Below are 12,500 nucleotides of genomic sequence, written 5' to 3'. Positions count from 1 at the left end.
GTGTGCGTGTGTGCGTGTACCAATGTATATGTAGACGTAGTATAATATTGTATGTGCGTAAGGTTATGTGTGTGTGCGTATGTGTGTGTGTGTGATGTAGTTTTAAGATAAGATACCAAGCTAGTTAGAGCGAGTGAGAGAGATTGAGCGAGTGAGCGAGGATTTTAGAGATAGCGAACAAAGACTAATATAGGAGAGACTTATTAATGATGATGATGACGATGATGAATTAATAGAGAGAAAAAAAAACAAGCAAAAAAGTACAGTATTATTATTAAAGAAAATGCTAAGAGTAAATAAATAAATAAATAAAAATAATAATAATAATAAAACAAAAAAAATAAAACAAAAAAAAAGAACGGCGACGACGACGAGTCAAGATTTAATGCGTTGTTTTTTTTGTGTGTTTGTTTGTTTGTTCGTTCGTTCGTTTGTTTGTTTCGGTCACGCGCAGGTGTACTAATGTAAGGTTTGAGATGCATAGGATTTTATTTATTTTTATTTTTTTATTTTTTTTTTTTCCCTCCCTTCTTCCTTTCCTTTTCTTTCCTTTTTCTTCCTTTCTTTCTCCTTTTTTTTCCCTTCCTTCCTTCATCTTCCTTTTCCTTCCCTTCTCTTTTCCTTCCTTTCCTTTTCTTCCTTTCTCTCCTCCTTTCTTTCCCTTCCTTTTCCTTTCCTTTCTTCTTTCTTTCTCTCTTTTCATTCTATCATCTTCCTTTTCTTTCTATTTTCTTTTCTTTCTCTTCCTCTCTTCTTTCTCCTTCTTATAATATCAACAAGTCTTTATCTTCCTCCTCCTTCCTCTTTTCCTCTTTTTTTTCATTTCCATCAATTTCTTTTCTCTCCTTCATTCCTCACTTTTTGAATAACAACATCAACGAATTTTTCCTCCTTCTCTTTCCTCCTCCTCTTCCTCTTCCTCCTCCTCTTCCTAACTTTCTAAAAAAACAACGAATTTCCTCCTCCTCCTCCTCCTCCTCCTCCATCTCATAACTTCAGTATTCATTTCAGTAAACAAACAAAACAGAAAAGCAGAAACGATATACGACAAACAAAACGTAAACAAAACTCAAACGAACGAACGGCCGAGTTGAAACCGTTTGTCCGCGGCGGCGTTTTCTCGACGACGACGCTGTACGTTTTTATACCGTCGGAAAAAGTCATTCTCGGTAGCCTCTTAGACGACGAGGGAGGGCGTTCGACGATAATGGGGTCGACGGGCGAGTGTCAACCCTCTACGTAGGAAGACTTTAGATCGCCACTAGGTCCCTCGTGTTGTCGTACTTTGAGTTAAACGTTTGTGTGTGTTGTTTAATATCCTTCAGACCTTCCCTTCCCTTCCCTTCCTTTCTTCCTTCCTTCCTTCCTTCCTCCTCCTCCTTTTCTTCTCTCCTTCCCTCCACCTTTCCTTCCTTCTTCCTCCTCATTTCATATCTTGCTATTTCTTTTCCTCTTTCCTGTTTCCTTCCTTCCTCCTCCTCCTCCTCCTTCACCTTCCTCTTTTCATATCTTTCCATTTCTCTTCCTCTCTGCTGCTTCCTTCCTTCCTCCTCCTCCTCCTCCTCCCTACTCCCTGTTCTTCCTTCTTTCTCTTCCTCTCAGCCGCTTCCTTCCTTCCTTCCCTTCCTCCTCCTCCTCCTCCTCCTCCTCCTCCTCCTCCTCCTCCTCCAGGCCAAAGAATGACTGTATCAGGCTTTTCTATATGTCTGGTGTTTGGTCACTTTATATACTCACGTACGTACTAACACACACGTTGTTGTAGATAATAAAAATAACAATACACGATAAACATTGAGTATAAGACAAAAAAAATAATAAATGATCGGTGCGGAGCGAGAGAGAGAGAGAGAGTGAGTGAGATGTGTTTTAAGTTTAGTGCGCGCGTGTGTGTGTGTGTGTGTGTGTGTGTGTGTGTGAGTGCGTTAAGCTAGAAAAAAAATATGTATAAAAAAACGAATGTAATTTAACGAAGGGATGAGTATTTTAAGGTGGATGATTATGTAAGAGATTATTATTATTATTATTATTATTATTATTATTATTATTATTATTTATTTATTTATTATTACGGGGCTGTAGTTTTCAGTGCTAGGAGGTGTCATATATATTAATTAATAAAAAAAAAGTATAAATATAATGATTGATATGATGATGATGATGATGATGATGATGACAAAATAAAATGAAAAAAAAATGGTTTAAAACAAATAAAATAAAATAATAAAAAAAAACACGGTGGAAGACGCTCTGGTGTTTTATTTCCATTGGGGGCGTTTGTGATCCCCCCCCCCCCCCACCACCACCACCACCACCACCACCACCGATGACCTCAGTGTGTTTGTTCGTGTGTTTGTTGGTTTCCGCTTGTAAAGTAATGTGGTGTGCCGTTTGTGACACCCTCCCCCCCCCCCACCCCCACCACCACCACCACCGACGACCTCATAGTGCGTTCGTTCGTGTGTTTGTTGTTGGATTACGTTTGTGAATGTGGCAGTGGGTGTTTTTCTTTATCGTTTAGTCTATTTTTATTTTATTCTTTTTTTGCGTGTTTGTTTTGGGGGCTTGTCGCGTTTTGTCGTTTTTTGTTTTGTTGTTGTTGTTTTTTATTTTCTCGTGTTTTCAGTTGGTTTTATTTTCTCTTTTATTTTCATTGACTTGCGTTTTTTTTTCAACTTTCCTTTTGCTTGTTTTTATTGCATTTACAAGCAAGACTTTTTTTTTTTTTTTTTTTCTCATGTCATTTGGTTTTATTTGTCTTTTTTTTTTTCAACTTTTCTTTCGCTTGTTTTTAATCCATTTACAAGCAAGACGCTATTTTTTTTCCAACTTTTCTTACGCTTGTTTTTAATCCATTTACAAGCAAGACGCTATTTTTTTTCTTTTTCTCTTTACAGTTTCATGTTCTCATTATTTACAAATTTCCGTGTTTTACCAAATTTTTTTATTTAATCACCTTATTTTTGGACAATATTTTAGCTTCTTTTTTTTACAGTTTCACAGTCTTATTTTTTACAGTTTTACAGGTTTTGCCAAATTCTCGCTTTAATCACCTTATTTTTAGCCATTTTTTAGTTTCATGGTCTAATTATTTGCAATTTTACAGGTTTTGACAAATTCTCACTTTAATCACCTTATTTTAGGCCTATATTTTAGCTTTTTTTTAGTTTCATGGTCTTATTATTTACAATTTTACGTGTTTTACCCAATTTTTGCTTTAATCACCATATTTTAGCTTTGTTGCCCATATATTAGCTTTCATTTTAACTTTTTTTTGCTGGTAACCTTTTCTCTTCCATTTCTTTTTTTAGCTTTTATTCAATTTTTCATCCCATCAAATATTTTTTCTCTTCCTTTCCTTCCCCTCTTCATTTCTTTCCCTTCCCTTCTCTCCTTTCTTTCCCTTCCTTTTTTCCTCCTTTCTTTCCCTCTTCTCTTCCTTTTTTCCTTCCTTATTTCCCTTTCCTTCCCTTCTTTATTTCCTTTCCCTTCTCTCCTTTCCTTCTCTCTTCCTTCCTTTTCCTTCCCTTTCTTTTCCATTACCTATTCAATTCTTAGCCTTCATCAACTTTTCACCCCATCACACATCTTTTCTTTGTTTTGCTTGTTTTTTTGCTTTCGTTTGGTCGACTTTTTCCAGCGGGTGTGCCGTGGCGTCTCAGCGATGGAGAGAGGAAAAAAAAGCTGCAGAAGAGATGACATAGAAGAGGAAACAGGACTTACCGAAGGAGGGAAGAAGCAGGGAGGAAGAGGAGGAAGAACGGACAAAATTCTCATCATCACCAGGAGGAAGAAGGAAGGAGGAGGAGGAAGGGAAGGAAGAAGAGTATTAGCATGGAAATATTAATAGGAAGAGGAGGAGGAAGAGAAGGAAGAAGAGTATTATCATGGAAATAATAATAGGAAGAAAAGGAAAAGGAGGAGGAAGAGAAGGAACATAGGATAAGGGCAATATTAGCATGGAAATAATAATAATAATAATAATAATAATAGTTGGAAGAAGAGGGAGAGAGGTAGCAGCGGGGATCATGTTTCTTAATGGTCCCTCTAAGCGAGAAAAATGAGAAAAAATCACCCCTCACACAAACCATTTCATAATATATATTGAAGCATTTGTGATCAGTTTATGTATCATCTATTTTGGGGGGTTTATATCATGGCACAAATTTGGCCCGTCGCTGCTGCACGGTTAATAGGTACAGCCGCAGCACGCAAGTCTGAGGTGTGCATTATTGTGCTCTGGCAACCTGCTGTCCAAGGGCGTGACCGATTTTGTGGATGTGTGACAGCCTGCGCATAGGAAACAGTCATCGACATCAATAACGTGCAGGAAACAATGACAAGAACTGGGAATTATAGTCAATTTTGAGTTTAATAATACTGTTGCAGACAGCTGTTCTTATATGTATTATAAGATCTGATTATAATTATTAAACAGCAACTTTGATTTAAATTAACAGTTGTCCGTCATAGTATCAATAGTTTTTAACCTGCATATGTAGTGCTGACTTGCCTGATTGGCGAGCCTCCCATAACCCACTTAGTCAGGGGAGCACCTCTTTGGCCGACTGGTAAAGGAGTGGCTCTCCCGTTACACTGGTCGCGGGTTCGATCCCCGGCGCCGGCAAACCTTTCCTTGTCTGGATAATTTCTCGTGTGTTTCGTTTCATGCAGTGGTCGCGTGGGAGTGTAGTAAAAAACAAATTCTGGCATTTCACATATACTGACAAGTTTCCTGTACATAGGCAGCCATATGCTATCCATACTCAGTGACAGCAGGTTGCCAGAGCACAATGTTCACCTCAGACTCAAGTGCTGTTGCTGCCCAGCTATTGTTACCATGCCAAGATATTTGCAACTGACTGGGCTGTTTGAGAGTCTGGTGAACCTGCAGCTGAGGTCTCCAACTGCTAGTTTAGTCACAAACATTCTTACCTGGACTGGGCATGGTGACAGGAACTAAGCAGCCACACTACATTGCACAAGCCACCTGCCATTGCCCCAAACTCGCCTTTTCCTCCTTCACCAACAGTGCTTAGTATAACTTAACCAGGTAGCAGCGACGGGCCAAATTTGTACCATGATATAACCCCCAAAAAACGATGATATATAATCTGATCACAAATGCTTTGATATATATTATGAAATCGTCTGTGTGAGGGACCATTAAGAAACATGAACCCAGCTACTACCGGGTTAAGTAAAGACATATTTAGGATTTCATTGGTTGAGGAGTGGGGGGGAGGAAACTCATGAGCAAAGAGGTCTGTAATAGCAAGACAGACTAGTTTTCATATTTTGGGGATGGGTTGGAAGGGAAAGTCAACCCACTCCTTTAGTTTACAGGACAAATCAAAAGAATGTTCGCAATCCAAACCTTTATTAAAAATCCCTCCATACACAAAACGATACCTCAAAGAGTCTCCGGAGAAACAGTCACTCACAAACTGCCTGGGAAAAAAATTATAAAAAAAAAAAAAAAGCAAAATCAAATAAGTTGGGGAGCCTTGCGGACTTAGCACATGAACAGCTCTCTACCAGCTACGGGCCGGCTGAGGAGTCTTACAGGAGGTGCTCGGAGCGGGTGGAGGGTGTGAGAGTTAGTGGGTGGGGTAGCGGAGTGGAGGTGGAGGCAGCTGATCCGGTCTTCTTCCCAGCTGTAGAGAAGTGGAGGAGGCGTGGAGGCAGCAAATCCGGTCTTCTTCCCAGCTGTGGAGAAATGGTGGAGGAGGCAACTAAGCTCTTCAGTAGCACAGGAAGGTTATGGGGCTGTTACACTGGGCAAATTTTCCGTGGACCTTCAGTCAAACCACAATTTCCGCTGGTGTGGTTCTCATTTGTTTCTTGTTATTGCTGATGATGATGATGGTGAGTAATACCGTCATCCTTGGGTGAAATCTACTGTAGCTTCAGAAGATCGTGGACACATCAGAAAACCACGCCAGCGGAAATCGTGGTTTGCCTGAAGATCCACGGAAAATTTGCCCAGTGTAATAGCCCCCTTAGGTCTCCATCCCTGCAATAAAGAGAAGTGTTAGTAAGGTGTCGGTGAAGTGTCAGAATGTCTCCTTTAGTGAAACAAGATTAGAGACGTTTTTCTTTACATTGGTTCCTGTAGTTCCTTTCCTCCCCGCTGCTCCGCCACACAGTCTTAACACATATCGTTTCCTCTCATATGTTGGCAAAGGGTCGGTTTTTAGATAGGAAATATACTCAGCATATGTCCTTTAACCCGGTAGCAGCGACGGGCCAAATTTGTGCCATGATATAAACACCCCCCAAAATAGATGATGCATAAACTGATCGCAAATGCTTTAGTATGGTTTGTGTGAGTGATGATTTTTTCTCGTTTTTCTCGCTTAGAGGGACAATTAAGAAACATGGTCCCTGCTGCTACCGGGTTAACTGAAAAATACCCTTAAAAAGCTCAGGGGGAAGTATAAAAAAGTAAATAAATAAATAACATATGAGAGGAAGAGTGTTGCAGCTGTGAGTCGGAACAGCAGGGAGGAAAGGACCCGCCGGAACCAACGCAAAAACAATCTCGCCAATCTGGTTTCGCTATAACAGTACAAGTTCATGGGGAGCACATTTATCCTGGAGCTTTATACGCCTGACTAAGCCAATAAACTGAACAGTATATCACAGCTTTTCTTGCCCTTTTGGAGAGATTGGAGGTAGAAGGAAGGAGACCAGTTGCTACACCTAGGAAAACAGAGGTGTGTGTTTACAGGAAGACTTGGCACTGGTGGGATTGGATGAGCATTGGGCAGAAGTAGAGGACCTGGAAACAGTGCTCAGAAGGGAAGACTCCGATGGTTTGGACATGTAAAGAGAGCAGGGGAGGATACAGGGCTGGGGGTTTTGGAGAGATTGGAGGCAGAAGGAAGGAGACCAGTTGGTAGACCTAGGAAAACATGGAGAAGGTGTTTACAGGAAGACTTGGCACTGATGGGATTGGATGAGCATCGGGCAGAAGACAGTAGAATGAAGGAGAGACATAAAGCGTCCAACCGCTGGCTCAGGAAGTGTCAAAACGGATGATAAAACGAAATTATGATTTTTTACCCTTAAAAGAAAAATGAAGAATAAAAATGAAAAAGAGGAAAACAGTATTCACAGTTTTCTTGCCCTTAAAAAAAAAGTAGTAATAAGAATAAAAATGAATAGAAAAACTAATTATAGCTACAAAATCTGAATGACTTTAACATTAACAAGAATAAAAATAAAAAATAGGAAAACAGTACATCACAGTTTTTCTTGCCCTTAAAAAAAGTAGTAGTAATAAGAATAAAAATGAATAGAAAAACTAATTATAGCTACAAAATCTGAATGACTTTAACATTAACAAGAATAAAAATGAAGAATGGGAAAACTAATGAAAAAACTACTATCTGAATGCCTTTGAATCAAGTCTGACATATCTAAATACTAAACACTATTGATTGAACTATGATTGAAGATTTTTTCTCATTTTTCTCACTCAGAGGGACCATTAAGAAACATGATCCCCGCAGCTACTGGGTTAATACTCCCTCTTAACACCCAATGATGATCGATGGAGTCCCAGATGATGAGAGAACTGGACATCACCACCAACACCACCTCAGCCGTAGATTCCAGGGACAGTCTGAAACATAATTACTCTCATTAGCATATCACCAATCATTATCTTCAGCCATTAATAGTCCACTGCAATACAAAGGCCTTTCCCAATGTCCTCCACCTGCTCCTCTGTCTGTCTGTCTGTCTGGTGTTAGTGTACTCCATCCTGCCCCAGTAAAGGTTCTAATCCCACCTCTCCACCTGGTCCCCTGTCTGGTGTTAGTGTACTCCATCCTGCCCCGGTACAGGTTCTAATTCCACCTCTCCACCTGGTCCTCTGTCTGGTGTTAGTGTACTCCATCCTGCCCCGGTAAAGGTTTTAATTCCACCTCTCCACCTGGTCCTCTGTCTGGTGTTAGTGTACTCCATCCTGCCCCAGTACAGGTTCTAATTCCACCTCTCCACCTGGTCCTCTGTCTGGTGTTAGTGTACTCCATCCTGCCCCGGTAAAGGTTCTAATTCCACCTCTCCACCTGGTCCTCTGTCTGGTGTTAGTGTACTCCATCCTGCCCCGGTAAAGGTTTTAATTCCACCTCTCCACCTGGTCCTCTGTCTGGTGTTAGTGTACTCCATCCTGCCCCGGTACAGGTTCTAATTCCACCTCTCCACCTGGTCCTCTGTCTGGTGTTAGTGTACTCCATCCTGCCCCGGTAAAGGTTCTAATTCCACCTCTCCACCTGGTCCTCTGTCTGGTGTTAGTGTACTCCATCCTGCCCTGGTAAAGGTTCTAATTCCACCTCTCCACCTGGTCCTCTGTCTGGTGTTAGTGTACTCCATCCTGCCCTGGTAAAGGTTTTAATTCCACCTCTCCACCTGGTCCTCTGTCTGGTGTTAGTGTACCCCATCCTGCCCCAGTAAAGGTTCTAATTCCACCTCTCCACCTGGTCCTCTGTCTGGTGTTAGTGTACTCCATCCTGCCCTGGTAAAGGTTTTAATTCCACCTCTCCACCTGGTCCTCTGTCTGGTGTTAGTGTACTCCATCCTGCCCCGGTAAAGGTTCTAATTCCACCTCTCCACCTGGTCCTCTGTCTGGTGTTAGTGTACTCCATCCTGCCCCAGTAAAGGTTATAATTCCACCTCTCCACCTGGTCCTGTCTGGTGTTAGTGTACCCCATCCTGCCCCGGTAAAGGTTCTAATTCCACCTCTCCACCTGGTCCTCTGTCTGGTGTTAGTGTACTCCATCCTGCCCCGGCAAACGTTTTAATTCCACCTCTCCACCTGGTCCTCTGTCTGGTGTTAGTGTACTCCATCCTGCCCCGGTAAAGGTTCTAATTCCACCTCTCCACCTGGTCCTCTGTCTGGTGTTAGTACCCATCCTGCCCCAGTAATGGTTCTAATTCCACCTCTCCACCTGGTTCCCAGTCTGGTGTTAGTGTACTCCATCCTGCCCCGGTAAAGGTTCTAATTCCACCTCTCCACCTGGTTCTCTGTCGCCCTAAATTTAACCCAACATAACAAAAACAAAACAAACATTATAGGCCTTGACTCAGAAAATGGATATGCTTTCTTACTAATGAGACTTTCTATAAAAAAGTGAGGTCATTCTGTGTTGATTTATACCATAAGGTGCTGGCTTGCTGGCTATCATGTGTTTGAAGATACCCTAACCTAACTTAACAAAACCCAAAAATGGTTACTATAGGTCTTGACTCAGAAAATTCATATATGCTTCCTTACTGATGAAATTTTCTATACAACAAAGTGAGGTCATTCTTTGTTGATATATATAACATAAGGTGCTGGCTATCATATGTTTGAAGATGCCCTAAACTTAACCTAACCTAACCTAACAAAATACCACAAAAAAGTTATCATACGGCTTGGCTCAGAAAATCACATATTCTTCCATATAACACAGTGGGGCTTTCTTTGTTAATTTATGCGGTAGGTGTCTGGATATCACGAGTTTGAAAGTTCCTTAAACTCGGCCTAACCTGTTGGGAAATATTTTTTTTGTTGTTTAATACTTTGAAGTAATAGACGGTATATTAACTAAATTTGTTTTTTTAATAATTCAAATATATAAAGTGTGAAAAATCTGAAAATTCCTGAAAAGCCTGGATTATTCATGAAAGGGTAGCCTGCAAATTATGAGATGCTGATGCTTATCTTTGGACAAAATGTGATGCTGTTTATCATGGAGGTTGTATTTTCTCCGGAAATTAATAAACAAGTAACTTTTTAATGCCTGTTGTTCACCCGCCGACGCAGCTGCAAAATATATATCCCACATAGAGTTTCAACTTGCTTACTGTTTCTATATTTTACTCATTGGTCACAAAGATCACAAGTGGACAAACTGGAACAAAACAGAGCAAACTAATGTTGGACAATTTACCGTTTCACCCAACCAACGATTTTCTGACTTGGTTCATGTTTTTCTGGTGATAGATTTAGTGAACTGCACGATTTTGTACCAGTCACAAAGATCACAAGTGGACAAACTGGAACAAAACAGGGCAAAACTAATGTTGGACAATTTACAGTTTCACCCAACCAACGATTTTCTGACTTTGTTCATGTTTTTCTGGTGATAGATTTAGTGAACTGCACGATTTTGTACCAGTCACAAAGATCACAAGTGGACAAACTGGAACAAAACAGGGCAAATCAATGTTGGACAATTTACCGTTTCACCCAACCAACGATTTTCTGACTTTGTTCATGTTTTACTGGTGATAGATTTAGTGAACTGCATGATTTTGTACGTCGCAAAGATCACAAGTGGACAAACTGGAACAAAACAGGGCAAATCAATGTTGGACAATTTACAGTTTCCCCCAACCAACGATTTTCTGACTTGGTTCATGTTTTTCTGGTGATAGATTTAGTGAACTGCACGATTTTGTACGTCGCAAAGATCACAAGTGGACAAACTGGAACAAAACAGAGCAAATCAATGTTGGACAATTTACCGTTTCACCCAACCAACGATTTTCTGACTTTGTTCATGTTTTTCTGGTGATAGATTTAGTGAACTGCACGATTTTGTACCAGTCACAAAGATCACAAGTGGACAAACTGGAACAAAACAGGGCAAATCAATGTTGGACAATTTACAGTTTCACCCAACCAACGATTTCCTGACTTGGTTCATGTTTTTCTGGTGATAGATTTAGTGAACTGCACGATTTTGTACCAGTCACAAAGATCACAAGTGGACAAACTGGAACAAAACAGAGCAAACTAATGTTGGACAATTTACAGTTTCCCCCAACCAACGATTTTCTCACGTGGTTCATGTTTTTCTGGTGATAGATTTAGTGAACTGAACGATTTTGTACCAGTCACAAAGATCACAAGTGGACAAACTGGAACAAAACAGACCAAATCAATGTTGGACAATTTACCGTTTCACCCAACCAACGATTTTCTGACTTGGTTCATGTTTTTCTGGTGATAGATTTAGTGAATTGAATGATTTTGTACCTCATTTCCATCGCAAATATCTACTTTTCGAGTTATGCCTATCCCCTGCACTGCCTGCCAAATAAACTTAAGCTAACGAAACCTAACTTTGTGTAACCTTCCTCCTCCAGTCTGCTATGCCACGCCTCTTCCACAATAACTTCCACCACAGGCCAGGACACACCCGCCAGTCCTTCTTTTGACCTGTAACGCTTTGTATCGCTTCTAATGTCCTCCTCCTCTCGTTCCTCCATTATCCACACACCTTCCTTTTCAGTGTTATGTTATTTTCTAACCTGAAATAAAGTTACTTAAGTACACGGCGGCACACACAGGCCAGGACACACCCGCCAGTACTTTTTTTTTTTTTTTTTTTTTTTTTTTACAACAAAGGAGGCAGCTCAAGGGCACAAAAAACAACAACAAAAAAAGCCCGTTAATCGCTACTCCCAAGAAAGAATCAATTTACATAGATTTACATAGAAAATCAGACCACACAGACCCCATGGTCCAGACTAGGTGGTCTGTCCTTAAACCTAAGTGATTTTACATTAATCAGAAGGCTCCAAAACGTTGCATTTCTACTCTAGTTGATATTAAGTTGAAGGAAGTGACGGTCGAGCTTATTTTTGAAGGTGGCCAAAAGCAAGGTCAAATTCAGGAGTCTTTTGACCTGTAACGCTTTGTATCGCTTCTAATGTCCTCCTCCTCGCGTTCCTCCATTATCCACACACCTTCCTTTTCAGTGTTATGTTATTTTCTAACCTGAAATAAAGTTACTTAAGTACACGGCGGCACACACAGGCCAGGACACACCCGCCAGTACTTTTTTTTTTTTTTTTTTTACAACAAAGGAGGCAGCTCAAGGGCACAAAAAACAATAAAAACAACAAAAAAAGCCCGCTAATCCCTACTCCCCCCATGAAAGAACCAGAAGAGGTGGCCAAAAGCAAGGTCAAGGTCAGGAGGAGTCTTTTGACCTGTAACGCTTTGTATCGCTTCTAATGTCCTCCTCCTCTCGTTCCTCCATTATCCACACACCTTCCTTTTCAGTGTTATGTTATTTTCTAACCTGAAATAAAGTTACTTAAGTACGCGGCGGCACACACAGGCCAGGACACACCCGCCAGTACTTTTTTTTTTTTTTTTACAACAAAGGAGGCAGCTCAAGGGCACAAACAACAGCAACAAAAAAAGCCCGCTAATTGCTACTCCCAAGAAAGAATCAATTTACATAGATTTCCATAGAAAATCAGACCACACAGACCCCATGGTCCAGACTAGGTGGTCTGTCCTTAAACCTAAGTGATTTTACATTAATCAGAAGGCTCCAAAACGTTGCATTTCTACTCTAGTTGATATTAAGTTGAAGGAAGTGACGGTCGAGCTTATTTTTGAAGGTGGCCAAAAGCAAGGTCAAATTCAGGAGTCTTTTGACCTGTAACGCTTTGTATCGCTTCTAATGTCCTCCTCCTCGCGTTCCTCCATT

At 40.7% G+C, this 12,500-nt stretch overlaps 2 long non-coding RNA genes across 4 annotated transcripts in view; one reads left to right on the top strand and one right to left on the bottom strand.

Annotated features, from left to right (window-relative positions):
- Positions 1 to 7,625: 7,625 nt before the first annotated feature.
- On the top strand, positions 7,626 to 8,708 carry LOC126994223 (uncharacterized). Of its 2 annotated transcripts, XR_007748896.1 has the most exons (5): positions 7,626 to 7,782; positions 7,851 to 7,918; positions 7,987 to 8,122; positions 8,191 to 8,394; positions 8,463 to 8,708. It is a non-coding gene; the product is annotated as an uncharacterized LOC126994223 (long non-coding RNA). The 2 variants fall into 2 exon arrangements; XR_007748897.1 differs by lacking the exon at positions 7,851 to 7,918.
- The window catches only part of LOC126994224 (uncharacterized), a 4,840-nt gene continuing 444 nt past the window's right edge, over positions 8,105 to 12,500 (bottom strand). The window contains exons 1-6 of one of the 2 annotated variants that reach the window (XR_007748898.1): positions 12,450 to 12,500; positions 11,685 to 11,991; positions 9,023 to 11,215; positions 8,822 to 8,889; positions 8,552 to 8,619; positions 8,249 to 8,347 (exon numbers count right to left, since the gene is read on the bottom strand). The exon at positions 12,450 to 12,500 is cut by the window's right edge and continues 444 nt beyond it. This is a non-coding gene — a long non-coding RNA (uncharacterized LOC126994224). Of the gene's footprint in view, positions 8,348 to 8,551; positions 8,620 to 8,821; positions 8,890 to 9,022; positions 11,216 to 11,684; positions 12,419 to 12,449 lie in introns of those variants that run through there. The other variant, XR_007748899.1, reaches the window with a different exon arrangement.

Source organism: Eriocheir sinensis, unplaced genomic scaffold (genome assembly GCF_024679095.1).
Source record: "Eriocheir sinensis breed Jianghai 21 unplaced genomic scaffold, ASM2467909v1 Scaffold750, whole genome shotgun sequence".
Lineage (NCBI taxonomy): Eukaryota > Metazoa > Arthropoda > Malacostraca > Decapoda > Varunidae > Eriocheir > Eriocheir sinensis.
This window is presented reverse-complemented; position numbering and strand designations above follow the sequence as displayed.